Source organism: Aotus nancymaae, unplaced genomic scaffold, assembly GCF_030222135.1.
Source record: "Aotus nancymaae isolate 86718 unplaced genomic scaffold, 86718_ANA_hifiasm-v0.15.2.pri h1tg000019l, whole genome shotgun sequence".
Lineage (NCBI taxonomy): Eukaryota > Metazoa > Chordata > Mammalia > Primates > Aotidae > Aotus > Aotus nancymaae.
Genome location: NW_026988431.1, coordinates 7,526,590 through 7,547,185, shown reverse-complemented (window position 1 = coordinate 7,547,185; position 20,596 = coordinate 7,526,590). Strand labels below are relative to the sequence as shown.

At 37.8% G+C, this 20,596-nt stretch overlaps 1 non-coding gene across 1 annotated transcript; it reads right to left on the bottom strand.

The window, feature by feature from the left end:
- Nucleotides 1-455: 455 nt before the first annotated feature.
- LOC135275965 (small nucleolar RNA SNORA22) lies at nt 456-589 on the bottom strand. The gene has a single exon (XR_010343546.1). It is a non-coding gene; the product is annotated as a small nucleolar RNA SNORA22 (small nucleolar RNA).
- Between the last annotated feature and the right edge of the window lie 20,007 nt (nt 590-20,596).

The window sequence follows — 20,596 nt, the reverse complement described above, 5'->3', positions numbered from 1 at the left end:
AGCACTATTTATTGAAGAGCTATCCTTTCTTTCCACATTGTGTCTTTTTTGTGGCCTTGCCAAGAATTAGTTGCCTATCTATGCTTGGCTTTGTTTCTGGCTCACTATTCCGTTTCTTTGGTTTATGTGTCTGTTTTTATGCCAGTAACATATTGTTTTGATTACTACAACTTCGTAACATCATTTGAAATCTGGAATTGTGATAGCTTCAACTTTTTCTTTCTTAAGATTGTTTTGTCTATTCCATATGAATTCTAGTACTGAATTTTCTATTTCTTTTTTTTTAAATTTTTTAATTTTCAAATCCTTCAGTAATTATTCTGGGATGAAGGCCCTATAATAATCACACAATAACACTTGCATCTTCAATTAGATGCAACGTTAGTTCATGATAAAGTTCAGATAATTTTTGAAGGGATATTCTGGATCATCATATCTTTGAACACGAGGCTATTTAATGTGCTGGCTTTCTGAATACATTTAAAAGGATAAATATTCCTTTCAATGCAGAGGAGAAGAAGAGGCAATGCTCTAGCACAGGGTCAAAGCCAAGGGAACTATAAAGCACACTTGGGTGTTCACTGTGCAATTAATTCTCTATTTCTACAAAAATAAACATAATTAACATTTTTATAGAGATTATGTTGCATAGGCATATTGTTTTGGAGAGTATAAAAATTTAAAATATTACTTATTCAGTCTGTTAATTGTAGATATATTTTCTTCATTTGTGTCTTCTTCAATTTCTTTTATTGATATTTTATAGTTTTCCAATTTTTCACTTTCTTGGTTGAGTTTATTTCTAAGTTTTTTTTTTGATGCTACTGTAAATGCTACTGTAAATAATATTTTTTGATTTTTGTATAGATCATTATTGGTGTAAAGAACTGATTTTTTTATCCTACTACTTTACTGAATTTGTTTATTAGTTCTAATATGTTTCTTTGTTAGAGTCTTTAGGATTTTCTCTCTATAGAATTAGGTCATTTGCAAATAGGGATAATTTTACCTCTTCCAGGGAAGGATTATATTTATTCCTGTTTTATAGATAGAAAACGTATGACATAGAAGTTGAATAACTTTACAAAAGCCATACAATTAGTAAATGGAGGATCCAGGACTGAAACGTAGGCAGGCTGGCCCAAGATCTTGTTCTCAGAGGAAAGATAAACATGTAACAGACCACAAAACCCACTTTGAGGTGCCTCTTGGTTTTCAACCACAAATGAGAACACCTTCCAAGGGAAACTGTCCAAGTGAAGGCTCATCCGTCGTTTGCCTTGGGAGAGGCAGCTTAGCAGAAAATGCAGTAGAATGGGAGTCAGAAGTACTGGATTCTGGTCCTATGTTTCTAAGCAACCTTAGGACTTTGGGCAAGTAGCTTAGCACTTATCCTTTAAATAGGGATGAAAATACCTGTCCTGTCTCTTTTTAGTGGATAGTTATTAGGATCAATTGATACCATGTGTGTGAAAGTATATTATGAAATATAAAACTCTACAAATATTAGGCAGAGAGAGGGGCTTGGGGCATAAATTTCGTATGTTGAAAGAATTGAGCATTTTAGGATAAGAGATGTTTTGTGACCTTTCCCATACACCTTTTTCCCATCCCTTCTAGTTTTCATTCCCTCACTTTGTGATTTTTTTTTTTGTCTTTTATTCCTCCTGACCCATACATTAGGAAATTTTAAATTTTTGTGTGGGTGTGGGGAGTTCTGAGGACATTAACAAGACAGGGAGAAACTCAGGATCTCGCTGAGATGAGTCATTCAGATTAGAATTAGGCTGAAAGTGCGTGCAAAGTGGTTCCCCATCAGCATCTTCAGTGATTTTAGCAAAAGGCAAAGATACCTGAAACTGAGTGCTTTTTAAGACCCTCAAATGCTTATTGAGGTTTCCAGCTGTCTTTAGATCATATTATGTGGTGGTTAGAATTTCAAGTACTTTTCCAGAGCCTCCTACCTTGACAGCTCTGGACAGCCTCCTCCTGGCATCACATCAGTGTAATTTGTATATTCTGATCCCCTGGTGCCTGGGGAGTGAATGATGAAATATTCATGCTGGTGACCATTCACTTTTCCCTCCACTAAAAGCGTCTGCTATCATCCTCTTGAAAGGGAGTTATAGAATTTACCTGCTGCTAAATGCCTGTGCTCTTATGAAAACGCCCAAATCAAGTTCACAAAGTCAGGTTTCCAATTTGAATCAGCTTGGAGTGGATCCTAGAAAAAACCATTAGAGTCTTTCCTGTGATTTCCCTTCATTGTTTTCAACCCCTACCTGAAAACTCATTTGATTTTCCGTTCCCAGAGCTTCATTGTTGTTGAAGTATCCTTGTCTCATAGACTGATAAATTTGCCAACTCAAGTGTGATGTAGATATTTTTATATCTTACTTTCTAACATCATAAGCCTCATTTTGGATTTATAACAGTTTAGAACTTCTGGATTATCCTGGAGGAAGCACTCATTTAAACTTATAGGACTAAAGTCACAAAAATCAAGTGTTGCTGGGCATGGTGACTCGCCTGTCATCATCACTTTGGGAGGCTGAGACAGGAGCATCACTTGAGCCTGGGAGTTTGAGACTATCCTAGGCAACACAGTGAGACTCCCCATCTCTATAAAAAATTTTAAAAATTAGTCAGGTGTGGTAACGTGCACCTGTGGTCCCAGCTACTTGGGAGGCCTTGCGGGGAGGATGGCTTGAGCCTGGGTGGCAATGAGCCATGATCATGCCACAGCACTCCAGCCTAGGTGACAGAATGAGACCCTGTCTCAAAAGAAAAAAAAAGTCAATAGTCAATTTTAAGTAAATAAATATGTCTCTCAAATTGGAAACAACCTGTAAACAGTTTAAACCGTAAATCTGTAATTCTGTAAAACTGTTTGCAATCTCAAAGGAAACTGGCTAATCCATGTTCTGCTATTTGCAGGTCCACTACAGCCAAAGGCCATTGCTCTTGAAATTTCACCTATCACCTCAGACAAACAAGCAAGGAATGAATAGCTAGGACTGTGTTGTGTGTTTCCTGTGAGGCCACATCTCAGTTTAGGTTCTCCAGATGAGGATCTAGGTGCAGGTAATATATTTGGGAGATGATCCCAGGAAACAAGGTAGAGGCAGAGGTTGAGTGAGAGGTGAGGAGGATAAGTCAACAACAGCAACAACAATAAATAAAGGGTGTGTTACTGACATGGCTACCACGGTGGGAACTGGGTTTAATTCCACAGTAGAGCCTCTAAGAAACCCTGCTTTCAAAAGACAAGATGCTGGGTCAAGCATCCACTGAAACCTCTCCCCAACTCTTTAATGTCTCCCAGATTGTAAAGTGCCCTCCCCTTCTGGCTGCTCCTGCATAGGGGTTAACACAGTTCTTGAACTTTGGAGGAAGCTCTGAGACAAAAAAGTAGAAAGAGAGTAGAAAGAAGCTGTGCAACATAGTTGATGTGGTTCTCAATCATGTGCATAGAATCTTCTGTTACAGCTGCTTACAAATAAGAGGTGGGTTGGATGGATATGACAGTGGCCCCAAAAGCATCTGCCACAGTTAGTTCCAAACGTTCTTCATATAAGGGATATTACAGTTGCTCAAAGAGGAAAGTACAGGGTGGTAAGAGAGAAAATAAGTAGTAAAAGAAGAAGCAGATGCTTTTTAAGAAGGTAGAAAAAGGAGAACCAGTAGTGACTTTTGTGGGAGAGGCAAGACTCAGGAATGGCCCTGTGTAATGTCTTACATACCCACAGGTTATTCACTACTTCCCACCACACTCGTCTCCTTTCTCTTCTCTGTTCCTTTGCCATACTGTTCTTTTATCTTGGAAACTCCTCCTGCCAGCCATTACATTAACAAATTCAACTTGACCTTTGAAGCCCAATGCAGCTAGCTCCTCCCTTGATGGCTCTTCAAATGGCCCACTATGTAACCAGAATAAAACCACCCTTCCACATTCTCACACACTGTATCCATTCTGTGTTTTCATTCATTTATTTATTCTTCCATTCAACAACTCTTTATTAAGTACTTACTACTGGCAAATAAACAGTCAAGTAGTTGGATTAACTATATCTTATACCCAACCTTGTAAACCAGGGACCATGTTTCAGCTGTCTAAGGCAGTGGTTATATGGTTCCTAGCCCATCAACGTCATCATTCCCTGGAAACTTATTAAAAATGTCATTTCTGGGTCCCATCCCAGATCTGCTGAATTAGAAACTCTGGGAATGGAGCCCAGCATTCTGCATTTTAACATGCTTTCCAGGTGATTCTAAGGGATGCAGTATTTTGAGAATCAGAGTATCTCCAGTATCTGGCCATATTAAGTAATCAATACATTTTTGTTGAATTGGTTTATATTTATTAAATACACTGTCAGGGATGCTCTAATCTAAAGTCTTTGGCTTTTAAGAGTGATAAACTCTATTAAACAAAGGCACAAATAAATAGGACCCTTCTATGTACCAAAAGAATGATACATTCACTCATCAGGCAGTTGGCAACTTGGGGTCTTCTCAGTTCATAGTCTACAGAAGCATATTAACAAGGACAGCACTGCTGACCATAGCAAGCTTAAGCTGCCCCCACCTCCCTTCCTGAACATTCCTCAGACCACACATCTGTCATGCCTGTGAGTGACAAGGTCTAAAGGGGTCAGTACTTCTGTTGAGTTCTTTGTGACCTGCAAATCAACAGGAGGAAATGTCCCGTTCATGCAGGGAGATGAGTGTGCCCTCTGGAGGAAGAGAACCCTCAGGGTGATGCTTAAATCTCAAACCTAAGTTATTCCCTAGTTGGGTGTCAAGCCCTTCAGGCAACTGCATCAAAACTGGTGTTTGATGATGCAAAAACTTTCCAAAGTGTTCTAGTGAAGCACGGTGTGTATATAGGTTCCTTAAAAATAAGATCTAGGCTCTGAGTTGCTTTAGTCTGTATCTCCTTCTGCAGCGTCTGGCTTCACTTCTCAGGGTCTGAGAAACCACATATCCCTTCACACGGTCCCATTATGTCTAAACCACTTTTAAAAGAATAGCATAGATGCTTTAAAAATAAAAAAAATAACTAACTGGAGAAATTTCAAGGAAACTTTGTAGCTTTATGGAACAAAGGTCAGGGAAGAAAACAAGCTTTTTTCAGTGTCACAGCCTGGGGAAGTACTTTTGCAATAGCAATATCTGCCTTGGGGCTCAGCATTTGTGGTTACGCTGCAGATATAATGATGCATTTTGGAAAATATACATGAGCACTGGCTGGAGGAATCCCCTGTAGATAAGAATGTTGCTTTCAGTCACGATTCTTGGCATCCGTCCTCAGAATGGAATCATAACAATCTGTAATCATTTGCAGAGGCCATTTCCATCCTCTGCCTTCCGAAAGTGTTTTTCATCAAGTGGCAGAAGCAGTTTCCCAGTAGATGCAGAAGGTTAAATCTTGCCTTCCCAAAGAAATGGCTGGTGGGGCAGGGGAGGAAATAGACAATATCATTAATAGCAAGCTTGTTTTAACCTGCCTTCCCACATATAAAAACTTAAGCATGCTCCTCAAATACTAATCTCTGGACTGCTCACTTGTTCAGTTTGTATTCTGTGTCTCAGACCTGTTGTTTTCATAACTAGACACATTCCACATTCATCTTTATCAGTAGATATACTCAAATTAAGTACTCTTTTAAGTAGTTCAATAAGAATAAGTTGAGTCCTGCTAAGTCAATGGATTTCAAATTACAGTGTGCAAAAGAAAACTTAAGTTCTGTGTGCAGAAAAAAAAAAAAAGTGAAACTTTATTAAACCTGCAAATGACCTGGCTTCACTTCAACCCACTGAAACTGAATTTTGACAGTGGCTGGTAGTGGGATTAGGAAGGAGAGAAGCCTGAAGGCCTGAGAACCTCTAGTTTAATCCAGGTGATTTCAATGCAATTTTTGTGCTATACTGGGAGACATGAGATATTAAATAATGATTATTTTAATAGTGGTATTTTGTGTCCAAGAGGAAGATCCTACTTAACATTAAATATTTGAACACTATAGCAGGAAAGTTGGAGCATGTAATGAGGTTGTCCATTTGTGATTTTATTTGGACAGGACAGCATACTCCTCAGGAGAATGGCCTTTGTACTAGTCTTATTCTGACATTTACTAATGTGTATCCTTGGACAAGTTGCTTAATCTTTTTGAGATTCAATTTCTATATCTACAAAAATGATGAGATAATGCAGTAAACTGACTGGCATACTCCCTCCATGGGAGCTATTGTTACTGAGTAAGTGTATATAGAGATGAGTGAGAGATTGTTTAGAGCCATACAGGAGAAAAGTCACCTCTTAGGGCCCATGATACCTAGAAGTCTAGGAATTAAGGAAAAAAAAATTTGAAGTGAGCTGCAAAGCAATAGGGAATTGTGCTTAGTTCTTACAGTGAAACCCAAACAGAGATAAAGTTAAAACTTCATTCATTCCTTTATTCAACATATCAAAACCTGGCAGGGGTAAACTGGGGATTTTCGTTAGATTATGCTTTGAATTTTAAATCCAGCCATACATTGAGGTTTAAACAAATGGAGCCAGCTTTGTCACCGTGGTCAATCATTTAAACAATTTTCTTGCCACCACTTTAAAGTTTTTGTCCGCTATTGGGTTTCCTTCTAATCTGAGTTTTAGGTCTTGTCCTCTTCCCATCCTATATGTACTTTTTCTAGATCATGCTATTAATGCTCGTTTTATTAATTATTACCAATAATCTAACTTCTAAATAGCCATCTCCAGTATAGACTTCTCTGATGTCTAGACACATATATCTTATTGGTCTGCTCATTAAAAAAAAAACAATCTGGGTAACTGTAAACCCCAAACTAAACTCATGGTCACCACTCTACAAACTTGATCACTTTCCAGAATTTCTTGGCTAATTTGAGATTTAACTGGACATGTCAGAAAACTAGTAATTCTCCTTCACATCTGCCTCTCCCTGCCTAACCTCCTTCACCCAACACAACCAATCTTCCCTCATGGATTGCAGGTTTTTTTGAGACAGAGTTTCACTCTTGTTGCCCAAGCTGGAGTGTAATGGCACAGTCTTGGCTCACTGCAACCTCCACCTCCCACATTCAATCGATTCTCCTGCCTCAGCCTCCTGAGTAGCTGGGATTACAGGGGCACACCACCATACCTGACTAATTTTTTCTATTTTTTTTAGAAATGGAGTTTCACCATGTTAGCCAAACTGGTCTTGAACTCCTGACCTCAGGTGATCCACCTACCTCGGGCTCCCAAAGTGCTGGGATCACAGGCCTGAGCCACCGTGCCTGTCCAGATTGCAGATTTTTTTGTCTCCAGAGAATAGCCATATATTCATTGCCACTATCCTAGAAAAAAATCTACCATCATCTCTTGCCTAGATTTTAGTAACAGCCGATATAGCCCAATTTCCTCCTTCAATTATGGGCTTCTCTTCAAGGCTTCCCCAGTGTTCTGAAAATAAGGACCCAAATCTTTAACATAGCCTACAAAACTAGGTGTTTCTAGCACATAACTTTTGTATGGTCAGTCACTTCTCTCTACTTTTTACCTCCTTGCTTTATTAACTACTATGCATCCTACGGATGTCAGCACCAGTTACTTTTTCAGGACAGTGCTAATTCCCTTCTGGTATTTTCAGATTCCTTTGTTATATACTCTAATAAAATAGTACTCCATTTTTTTGTTTTATTTGTCTAATTTATGTGTTCATTAATGTGATTACTTGGTTAACATCAGTATAACCTATTAAACAGTAATCTTCATGAGAGTGGAAACCACATATTTTATTTTTGTTGTTCACCATATTTCTTTAGTGCCAAGCACATAATAGGTCCACAATAAACACTTATTGAATGAATGTATGAAAGCTTGCCTGTAAGCCCATCTACGTGTTAGGGAAGTGACCCTACCTAATTTTCCGTCTGGCCTCCTTGTTGCTGATAATTCTATGGTTATTCTGTGGCTAAGAATACAGTGAGCAGACATGATCTCCAGGTTCCCTTTCTTTGTTGCATGGGCATTTAGGAGACTTTTATTAAGAAAATTGCTTGACAAAGTGAATAGCACTATTTGGAGAGGGAGGAAGAAAGAAGGATAAAAATAGTCACTCTTTGAGAAAAAAAATCAGTGTCTAGTCCTTGACACTTTGGAGGAACTTTCAGAGAAAAGCATGCTTTAATACAATTATCAGTGACCCAAATTAAATGTGACTTTTCTTATTCTGTGAGATGAAATAGACAAGTACTTGTGTTTTTAATATCTTTGCTTTTGTCTTAAGGGAAACCAGCATTCTAAATAAGGTAGATTTTTACATCTTTTTAGTCCATGGCAGGGGAAATAAAAATTGGATCATATTTGCTGAAGACCTACTATTTTTAAGACACTGTGCTATGTTCATTTGATTAAAAATTGACACTGGTTATGCATTAGAATGATTTTTTACAGGTCCAAAGAGACTTTTGCAACCTCTGGTCCTCAGTGGGGTAAATGGACTAGAGGGAAATAACCACCAGAGGAAAGCATGGCATGACATTTAAATAATTTAGCAGTTTTGCCTGGTAGTGAATTAATTATACCGCCCAGTTGATCCTTGGCTTCAATACTGACTTAACTTCCAGGGTTCAAGAGTTCATTTTAATTTGGATATTTTTACTGCCAGATCAGCTTTGATTTCTGACATCTTGGTTTGGTGAATTTCAAAGTAGTTTCTAACAGAAAAAGGAGTGAGCAACCAAGAGATGGTCAGTGATGTGGTTTGGTTTCCACCACTGGAAGTACATTGACGTTTAGTGACCTTTATTAGCTGCTGCTCAAATTTCTCATTGTTAACTATCCTCTATCACTTGCTGTATGACATGCGGGGTCTCCAAAATAGTGCTAAGAAAGAAGTTTCCATCAGAGCTTCACAAAAGCATGGGTACCTGTTAATTAGTTTCATTTTCAGGGGAGCTTTCAATGAAACCACTAATGTGGCATGAAAATTCAAAGGCATCTGGAAGAATCTCCTATTGGTTGGGAGGTAGCAGATGGATGAAAGAAAATACATGAGCTGTACTGTAACCCTTGGGTCTATTTTATTTTCTTTTAATCTGACCTTGAAATTTATTTATATCAAGCCATAAATAACTCCCATCCTCTGCCCACTGTACCATTTGGTCCATCACGGCAGTACAAGGAAAGAGAGAGGAGGAGTGCTTGTTCAATTGTAATTCTAGGACAAAGTCACTAAACGTCAAGATCTTTCCTTTTATGTCACCATCATGTTATCAGAAGAAAGATAATTAGTTATTAAGACGTAAAAAAAAGAAATCTCACTATAATGTCAAAGTTTGACATTAACAGCTAATTCTACACCCTATTCCTTCAAAACGACCCCAAAGATAGCAAATCATCATGAACAACATCCTGTTTCTAGAATCAAAAGATTTGTTCTAGACTTATTATTTGCAAGGTGTGTAGTCTCGTGAAACTAAAAAATGACACTGAAATGATAAGAATGAAAGCTTTTTGTAAACTGTATGGCCTGATCTCAAATCCAAAATATGTATTATCATGATTCCTCATAGTCTTCTCTTGGTCTCATTAGATATAATATTGACTGGTTTCTTACAGCATCAGTACTGAAGTGTAAGTTATTTGAGCTTGTGGGGATTTCTAAGTGTTATCATAGAAGTTTAAAATTGGAAGGGACAATAGCAATTACAGAGTTCAGAGCCTTAATTCTGTAGATGCTGAAACTGAAACCCAACAAAGTGAAGTGTCTTTCTAAAGGTCACCCAGATACTTAACAATTCCTGGATGTAAGTTTATTCCCTGATATAAATTATCTTTAATTTCTTGCTGAGAGAGGGTTCCATTCTTAGGCTTGTCAAAATTATTCTCCATCAAACAAACTAATGAAAATCAAACTGAACACAATAGACATGTTTCTATTCTTGGACATCACCTTGTGAAACTGGAAATCTATCTATAAAATAGGTCTAGATTCAGCTGAATTGCCTCTGTTTTTAGCTTCACGTCATCTCTAGAGACTTGAATCTTGTTACAGCATCTCACGAAGCTGAAATCAGACAGGTTGAATAATTTGCTTTCTACAAAACGATTGGCTTCTAGTTTCCAGTAGAAATAGGTTCATCCCTTTGTTTGAGAACATTTGGAAGTCAAATATTTGAAACCCTGTGTTATGCAATATTATACCTTCGTATAAAACTAAGATACAGAAAACCACCTGAATACCAAAAAGGATGAAAATTAGGTCCTTGATTTCAAGGAAGTTCATTTCAGAAATCATGCATCTGTACTTCTTGTTGAAGCTAAGATAAAGACGGGTAACCTTATTTTGATCCCCAATTACTAACTTTTAGCCTCAGCTCATTTTTCCTATCACTTATAAAAATCAAGGTGACATCAACTTTTCCTTAAACACTGAAGTGTGTCACTGGAAGTGCCTTTTTCTCTAAATTAATTAGGAAAATTCTTTAGGGAAACAAAAAGCAATCCTGAACAAATTAGTTCAAAATACTAAAACTGGAAATGAAATGACTAGTATGATACTCTAGGACCCTTGAGTATCAACGAGCATTTTCCTCAGGTTTGGTTATGTCAAGTAATTTTTTTTAACAACCACACACAAAATGAAACAGTTCAGATTAAGGTATAAAAAGAAGCTTCTTGGAGGTTTATAACTTAAGCATGAATGTCCCTAGAAAACTCATCAGAGACAAACTCTGAGAGGCAAAACAGTGGCTTTTTGAAAAGGATTGGAACAATTTTTTTTTTAAAGAACAAATGATAAACAAAACCATCACTAGCTGTATTTTGCCCTCCTTAGTGGGCAAGCAAACATTCTTTAAATTTTTCAAAAACTATACTTCCTTATATTCCTGGAAAGAGAGATTGTTTCCTCTAAAATCTAACAGAGGGCTGATACGATTATATGGGAATTTCAGGAGAAAAAAAAAAACTCTCTTCCCCCTGCCTAGACTCTACCAAGATAAACAGAAACAAACCAAAATTAAAATTCAGCAAAAATGAAATCCATGGATATGTAGATTTTTATCTATAACAATAAATAGAAGACAAATAACTTTTTCACTTAAAGAATCTTAGGAAATTTTAACTGACTTCGTAATGCTTGAACAATGCCGCATGAATGAGTGGTGCAATGCCTCAAGCTTTTAAAAAGCAGACTTTTTTCTGAGGTTTAATTGCTTCCATATCATGATATAATCCCTGTCTCTTCCTGATTTCACAACACCACACCCCACACCCACAATCCTTGATAATGAAAGCTGTAGGAGGGACTTTGATTTCATTTTGTTTTATTTTGGGAGGTTTTTCTGATTGTAATATTTTGTATGTTTGTTTTTGTTTTTTTATTTGTTTTGAGACAGAGTCTTGCTCTGTCATCCAGGCTGGAGTACCATGGCATAATCTCGGCTCACTGCAACCTCCACCTCCCAGGTTCAAGCGATTCTCCTGCATCAGCCTCACGAATAGCTGGGACTACAAGCACACACCACAATGCCCCTGGCTAATTTTTGTATTTTTAGTAGAGACAGGGTTTTACCATGTTGGCCAGGCTGGTCTCAAACTCCTGACCTCAAATGATCTGTCCACCTCGGCCTCCCAAAGTTCTGGGATTACAGGCGTGAGCCACCATGCCCAGCCTCATAGTTCTTAACTTTAATATTCTGAGGTCATAATTTCTTAGCAATTCAGACTCCCAAGTGTTCCTAATTGCAATGCTTTAGAGATTCCAAATTAACTCAACTTTATATAACAAATAATGAAACTACACATTCCAGGGACAGGACTATAAGAAAGAGTGTGGAGATGAATAATAGGACAGAGATATTCCAAAACAACTAGCCAAGGCAATGAAGATTCATTATATAAATCCCATGTCATTTAGCTAGGCAGGTTTCTGATTGGCATCTAGAAAATGAGCTAGAAGGATAGAATAAAACCTTTGCTTCTTAGATAGCTATCAACTGTATACATATTTCTTCTAGACTAACACATTTTTAGATCTCTCTCTCTCTCTTTCTCTTTTTCTCTTTCTCTCTCTCATAAGGGATCAGAGGGATGGGGGATATTAACATGATATTTTCTCAAGGAACACTTTTTGCCTAGCACCCACATTACCTGATTATACTGCTTTGTCTCAGAAGCCTGTCCACAGGAGGCTGTGACAGCAGAATATGCAATCCAATAGAAGGTCAAGGGTTCAGTTATACTATTTCCATAGTAATTCTCAGCCTGATCTATACTCAGCACTCACCCTAAATATAAAAGAATGCAAACTGAAGTGATTCAGAAACACTTAGAAGATGATTTACCAGCCACTAACACGCACAAAAACGGATCAAGTGCAATTTAGCCAAGAACACTAATTCCAAGCACAGGAAAGATGAGAAAAGTGAGAGAAGCCACCTCTATTCAATGAATGGAGTAATTATTCCATAATCTTTTATCATTGTTTTTTCTTAAAATCATCAAAAAGGGCTCGGTTAGACAATGGAAAATTATACTTGTAGCACATGTTAACATAGCTTTTAGCCAATATAAACATACAAAACCTGATTCTCATTCTGATCTGAAGGTCATGCAAGTCTGTAATTTACCTACTTGAGTTTTTAATGCTTAGACTAATTTGGAGCCCTGCATTTCTCTCTCCATGTACTCACTATTTACTGGAACCTATTGTTAATCCAACAAGAGGCTAAGCATGTCAGTAAAAAAAACCAAATGAGTTAAGACCCTGCCTTCGGAGTTTATTAGTAATAATAGCGCTAGAAAAATAACTACAACTTCAACTTGTCAATTGCCTCTTTTGTTCCCAGCACTGTGCCTGGGGCTTTGCACACAAAGCCTTATTTAATTTTCCTGTGGACTCTGTGATGTACCTATTATTATCCCTGTTTATACAGAGCTGAGACTCAACAGGATTAAGTAACTTGTTCAATACCAGGTTTTGTGCCCCAGATCTCTAGGGCCCCAAATTCTGTGCTTTTTTTTCTACTATTCCAAACTTCTTTCCTTAACTTTTACGCTAAAAGGAGAGGTGAGGTGAGACACCTGATTGCATGTAAGCAGGCTTTGCAAGCCAATGATTACAGATGTGGTTCCATTAATATTATTATCTAAATCTCCATAGTTCTGGATTTCGTGTGTCACCAGTGACACTACCTTGATTTGTTGACAAATCAGCCCTTCTTGTTGCTGACTAGCTGAGGCAGGAGTCTGTTGCCCCATGCTCTTAAGGTTCCATAGCTGAGAAGCTGAATTCCTTTCCAAGTCATCTTGGCCATTGATCTTCTGTAGGTACTGGTATGATCAGAATCTGTCTTGCCTGACATTGGTAAAATTGCAATACTGGACCTCTGGTTAATGAAATGCATGCTCAGGTACTTAGAAAGGAATGTGCTGATGTCTAAAACTTACTCTGAAATACACACGAAATTAGATATATTAATGGATCAATAGATGAATAGATATGTGATAAAGCAAATAAAATACAACGTTAATTGCAGACTGTAGGTATGTAGATGTTCCATGTAAAACTTCTTTAACTTTTCTTGATATTTATACATTTAAAAAATAAAATATGGAGAAAAATCGCAGTAGTTTTACTGTGCTTCAAAACCAAAGAAACTCAATAGTCAACTTTGCATAATTTAAAAAAAAAATTCAATTTGTGACATATTTGGTTTGGGATAGAAGAGAGTCTCACAGTAAGATGTTTCCCCCCCAAAGTATCGTAGGAGCGAAAGATTTTTTTCCATCCCTCTTCCAAAGTTTTCATAAGTTAGGTCTATAAAACAAACTGAAAATGAACAGGTCAGCAGGAAAAAAAGGTATACAAATGTGTTTATGTGCATATGAAGGTGGGAGTCATACAAAAAGGGTGAGATCAAAGAAGAGCCAGATGACTGAAGTTTTATACTATCGAGTTCCAGAAAGAGTAAGGGCTTGGAACTTCTGGGAGTGAAGGAAGGAGGTGGCATAACAGGTGATGAGAGAGTAAAGGGAGAAAATCATGGCAACCAAAATCTATCTTGTGAATACCAACAGAAATCTTGCAGGTAATCTCAGAGCTGCCCTCTGAAAGACTAAGTGGTGGCCTGTGGTAAAGTGTTTCCATCATTTAAAGTGTTGGACTTTTAATTCTTTGCCTGTGAGTTATTCTAAACATGAATAAGAAGGACTGAGAAAAAGCTTGTTTACATCTACTGTTTACTTCACTTCACTAATGTAGGTTTACATATCTTCAGATGCAAATCTCCCCACAAATAAACAGATTTTCATGGTTGTTCTTGTGTTTGCAGTGCCTTTGAATAGACACTAAAAATAAGCCAAATAAGTGTATTTTGGGGTTAAATATTCTGGTTTCTTTCAGTATTATGATAGTGTTCCACAATGAGCCGATCTGTGCAAACCTACCCGCAAAGGCAAAGGAGCTGAGAAACAAGAAAAAGATGGACAAATCCAGTTTTTTAGAAAGAAGCATTTAACAGGATTTAGAAACAGAAGCGATGTCTCAGATGTGCACGAGAAAGTGAATTACTGTACCCGCACATCAGAAAGTATCCCTTATACAGCAAGCTTTTAGATTGAAGACATGTGAAGCTGGTCACGTCTTTCTTGCAAAATGGTGACCACTGTGGAGGTTAGATAAGCGTGTTTATGGTGGGGTATCTATGCTAAGGGCATTATTTAAAGAACTTGCTGTGAAGACTGAATTATGCAGGGGTTAAACGTTGGTCCTCCTGGCAGTTTTGCTTTAAGATGGCATCACTCTTACTATGCAACACACTGTTTTCCCAGAAATGGCGAATCTGCTTCTTTAATTCCCAGATGCAGCCTTTTTCACCTAGGGCACATACCGCCTCAGGGTTGAGTTGAGTTCAGGTATCTACACATGCCACTCTACCGTAGTCCACAGTGTTCTTGAACTCTGTTCCTGGTCCTTCCCCTATTGTGTCAGCTATTTTAGGGCAAATTTTATCATAAAGCGTCACTGTTTCTTTCTTTCTGTAATATGCCTTTTATTGTGGCCACCCCGGTCCATAAGATATTTGAATATATCTGAATCCCATGAATGGGGAGGGGTTGAGGTCCAAGTGTTCTTGGTAGGGGGGTCCTCAGACACCTTTAAATCAGTGGCGGTGAATGATTAATCAGAAAGGAGATGTCGCTATTGGACATTTCTTAAGAGAATCTGAGTTCTAGTCTTCCCCAGATAAAACAAACTGTTAACACCAATAGAAAAATGGGCAAAGAACTTGAAGGGCAATTCACGATGAATAATATTCAAATGGCCAATACACATACAAAAGGTGCCAATTTCATTAGTCATTGGAGACATAAAAATTAAAACCACAATGTGAAGCTACAATGTACCCACAATAATATTTAAAATTGAAATAATAATATGAAATGTTGGCAAGAATGTGAGTGTAAATTGGAACAAATAATTTTGAAAACTATTTGGCAATGTCCACTAAAGCAGAAAAGATTTTGGGGGTTCAGAAGACAATAATCCCCAAATGAAGATCTCAGAAGTGGCCTTAGAAGCAAGTTTCTCTCTGCCTTTCTGCTCTCCTGTCTCTGGCCCCTCCATCTCCCCCATGGCTAGCCATAGAAACTAGAATCCCTCTTCCCCAAGGTGAGTCAAATTAACAAAACAGCATTTGCTCAAAGGTAGCCATAAAGCCTAGAAATATTACCCTAATTTTTCTTCACCTTCCTGTGTAAAAACTGGCCAAAATTTATTTGACTTACTTGATTTAGGTCATAAGACCTCCATTCCAGGGTGGGTCCAACTGCAAAGAGAGGCCAAGACGAATCCAGACAGACAAGCATTGCTGTTTCCCTCCTCGGTCTGTTAGCATTAGATCTTACCCTTTTGGCCCAATCATATTGCTACCCAGCTGTCTATACTTTGTTAAACCTAAGCATAAAAATGGACTGCTTTCCTGTATCTTTGTGTATTCATCTTGAAGGCTTCCATGTCATATAAAAATATGATCTAATACGTCTGTAAGCCTTTTCTCCTACTAATCTGCCTTTGTCAGTTGATTTTCAGCAAACGTTTAGAGGGCAGAGGGGATATTTTCCAGCAGCCCTACAAAATGCAAACTCTTAATTAATAATTACGTTTTAGCTGTATATCAACAGAAATGCCCTCATATGTTCATCAAACAGAATCAATTGGTACATTTTTAGCTATATTTCAACAGAAATGCACCCATATATTCACCAAAAGGCATAATAGGAATGTTCATAGCAGCATTATTCATAATAGCCCCAAACAGAATGTATCTCAAATGTCCATCAATAGTAGAATGGAGAAATTAATGGTGCTATATTCATATAATGGAATACCACGCAATAATGAAAATGAGAGAACTATTGCTACATGCAAAAAGATAGATGGATCTCACAAAACGTAACATTGAGCAAAAGACGTGAGACACAAAAGAACATGCGTGGTTTGCTTCCATTTATGTAAAGTACAAAACAACCAAAACTTATCTATGGTGTTATAAGTAAGGGGAGTAGTATCATTCCAGCGAAGAGGTGGAAGTAGGTGGTGAATAGTAACAATGAGAGAATTTACAGTGTTTGCTTTTTGAACTAGTTGTAATTGCATGGAGGCACTTACTTGAAAAAAAATTAACCTGTCCACTTCAGTTCTGTACATTTCTAAATATATGTTACATTTCAATAAGCTGTTGAACATAAGTCCTAGGCCAGTAGTTTTATTAAAAAAAAAAAAACTGATAAGAATCCAAATAAGGGTACATGCAATCATCAGAAGAGGCTGCAGGACTTGGCTGGCAGGGAAGGGGACATGGAAGGACTCTAAAAGGGAACATGAGCCTGCCCCTGGATTTCCCTCAGGGTTGCAATGTGATACAAACATTTATTTCTCAACTGTTTCCAGCCAGGAGTGGCAATGTTCCCAATGTTAACAATGTATACTTTTGAACATTAACATTTTCATTCATTCATCAAGTGTTTTTTGGGTGCCAACCACGTACCAGACTGTTTTGGGTGCTGAGGATATAGCAGTGAATAAAGTCCTCCGTTCTATTACAGCATGTATTCTAATAGGGGAATCAGACAATAAACAAGATAAATAAGTTTATATATAAGGATTTGGAGTGATAAGTGCTGTCAGTTGAAAGGTTAAATAACAGATGCTGTAACTTAAATACATTTAAAGTGGGTTTTATTCTGAGCCAAGCTTTAGGACTAATAGTCTGAAAACACGGACTCAACACAAACCAAGAATGTGTCTCTGAGTGGGCTACACAAGACACACTATTTGTATAATTCTCCCACTTAGAAATGGGTAACAGGGTAGTGAAGCAAAGGTGATAGTCTTGCAATTCTGAATGGTGCTCATGACATTACAAAAGATAAAGTAATATCTCCCTTTTGGTTGAAATCTTTCAAAGAGACTTGAAGACCAAATAATATAATTTGAGGGTTTCAAAAAGAACAGGTCACTTTTGTTTAGCATTATATGGTATAAGGGATCAAATTAGAATTCTGAAATGAATTCTAATTGTTCCATTCTTCACCCCTATACAGAGTGCCATCATCTGATTTGTCAGAGAGAATGCAAAAACTCCTGTATTTCCTCTGGGGATTTGAAAGGCTCTTGTCTTATGCTAATATCTCTTAATTTCACAGAGAAACAAGATGGTCATTACGATTAAGATATTTCCTTAGGAACTGTTTAGATGTGATGATATGCTGTTGCATAGTCAGCAGTATTTGTGAGAGGACTTGAGGAGTTGCACAGAAGAATATTAAATTTGATGTCTGATACAGTTTGAATGTGTGTCCCTGCCCAAATCTCACATTGAAATATAATCCTCAATGTTGGAGGTGGCGCCTGGTGGAGATGAGTGGATTTTGGGGGTAGATTTGTCATTAACGATTTAGCACCATCCTCCGCGGTACTGTCCTATTGGTAGCGAGTGAATTCTTGTGAGATCTGGTTGTATAGAAGTGTGTAGCACTTCCCCTTTTGTTTTCTTGTTCTTGCTTTCACCATGTGATTTGCAAGCCCCTGCTTTGTCTTCCCCCATGATTGTAAGCTTCCAGAGTACTCTCCAGAAGCAGATGCCAGTATCATGTTTCCTGTACAGCCTGCAGAACTATGCACCAGTTAAACCTCTTTTCTTTATAAGTTACCCAGTTTCACGTATTTCTTTATAGTAATGCAAGAACAGCCTAACACAGAAGATTGGTACTGAGGAGTGGGGAATTGCTATAAAGATACCTGAAAATGTGGATGCAGCTTTGGAATTGAGTAACAGGTAGAGGTTGGAAGAGTTTGGAGGGCACAGAAAAAGACAGGAAGACAAGGGAAAATTTAGTATGTCTTACAGACCTAAATGATTGTGACCAAAACGCTAATAGAAATATGGACAGTGAACGGCAGCTGATGAGATCTCAGATGGAAATGAGGAGCTTATCAGGAACTGGAGCAAAGGTCATACATGTTATGCCTTAGCAAAGAGCTTGGCTGCATTGTGTTCATGCCCTAAGGATCTATGGAAGTTTGAACTTGAAAGTGATGATTCTGGTATCTGGTGGAAGAAATTTCCAAACAGCAAAATGTTGTACAGTTTAGCTGCACAATACTTAGTCTACAGCATCTGGTAAGATCCTTTATATGAGGTTCAAGAGATTAGCTGATGTCTTTTCCAACAGATGTAGTCCCTTGGCTGGAGATCATGATACTTAAGATCCTCATCTCCTGGAAGAGCCCTGTAAAAAGTCTTTTATCAATTTAGGTTTTTGGAAGAGAAGGTCAGTTAATCCTTGACAGTAACAAAGTTTGGTTCACATAATCCTCCATAATCAACAAGTTTGGTTCATATAATCCTCCATCCAATAGGTCGACCTGTAATTATCTCATGTGGGGATAACTGACGTTTTCCAAAAGGAGTTGCTCTTAGGTTAAGCAAAATTGATGGAAGAGCCTGGGACCAAGCAATATGAAAATCTTCTCTTAATTTTTCCAACTGAGTTTTTATTATTCTGTTTGTTCATTCCACTAATCCAGAGGACTGGGAATGGTGTGCACAATGAAAATGTTGAAAAATGGGCCAGATTTTACAAATTGGACAGACTATCTCTCTCGTGAGTTTGTCTATCACTATGTAATTCAGAAGAAATTCTCCAAGAGAGAATTATCCATTCCAATAAATATTTTCCTACTGCTCATGCTGTGGCTCTTCTGTAAGCAAATGCTTCAACCCAATTAGAAGGCATGCAAATCGTAACCTGTACATATTTATAGCCTTGGGTTGGAGATAATTGGATAAAATCCATTTGCCAAATAATGAAAGATCCAGTGAGCAAAGAAAATTACCCTTGAGATCATAAAGAGGCTTCCCTGGTTTATATTTAGAACAAATTGGATATTTTTCATAAAACATATAAGCTACAGTGGGTAGGGGTTTCCAGTATTATTGTTTTTGTGAAGCAATCATTTTATCAGGTCCCTAGTGAGTGAGCTCCTGTTTGTACCATAACATAGAAAATTGAAATCTTATAGGTAAAAATAGATCTGTCATTGACTCCATACCTTAAGTTATAAGCAGGGGAGAAGCACCTCTCACCCCCTTGGTTAGCCATATCTGTTTTTCCCTCTTTAAAGCCTTTTGTTAAGCCTCTTGGAGGTCCTTCTTGACAGAGCTTATTTTAAACATAGGTTCCTCTATAGTTCATCCAATAATTGGTGTTGAAGTGGCCCTTTCTGGCTGCTGCATCAGCAAAGTAACTTCCTTTATTCTCTCAGAGTCAAATTAGGAATGTTCAGGAATCTTAACAATAGTCCATTTTCCTTTGTTTTGGTAATTGGTTGGCTTCCAGCACATTAGAAACCTGAAAGCCATGTTTGATGGGTTGTTTAAAGGAGGTTAAATATACTTGTTTCCATAACATTCCAAAGTCATAAGCTACACAGAAAGAATAATGGCTGAGTATAAATATTAACTGTTCGATTTTTTGCTAATTGACATACTCTGATGAGTACTATTAACTAAGTTAACTGTAATGATTTTACTTAGGGTAAGGGATTGCTCTCTATGACGTTCACAAGGGACAAATGGCAGAGCCTGCCTGGTATTCCCCAGATTTATCCCCTAGATACGGTCCAGTGAATCAGATAACATCAGCATTTTCCAGTGGTGTCCAGTGGTGTTCCAGTCCAGCCTCGGCATCAAAAGCTCATCTGTTAGTCAAATATAGTCATGAGGTATTTCATTAGATGCTTCAGGAAGTTATGTTGCAGGATCATGAGTATTATAGCAAGAGATGGTAATATGTGAAGCAGAGAACAAAAGTACTTTATAAGAAGCCAGTCTGTTAGCAGAAAAGTGTTGTGTATGATGTGAATTCAAAAAAATGTCTACAGAATAAGGTACATATATACTCAGGGGAGCCTCTGTTACAATTTCCTGAGTGGATTTAACAAGCAAGACAATGGCTGAAATAGTTTTCATGGAAGCGGTCAGCCCTCACGCTACAGAGTAATTGATAACTGTACTA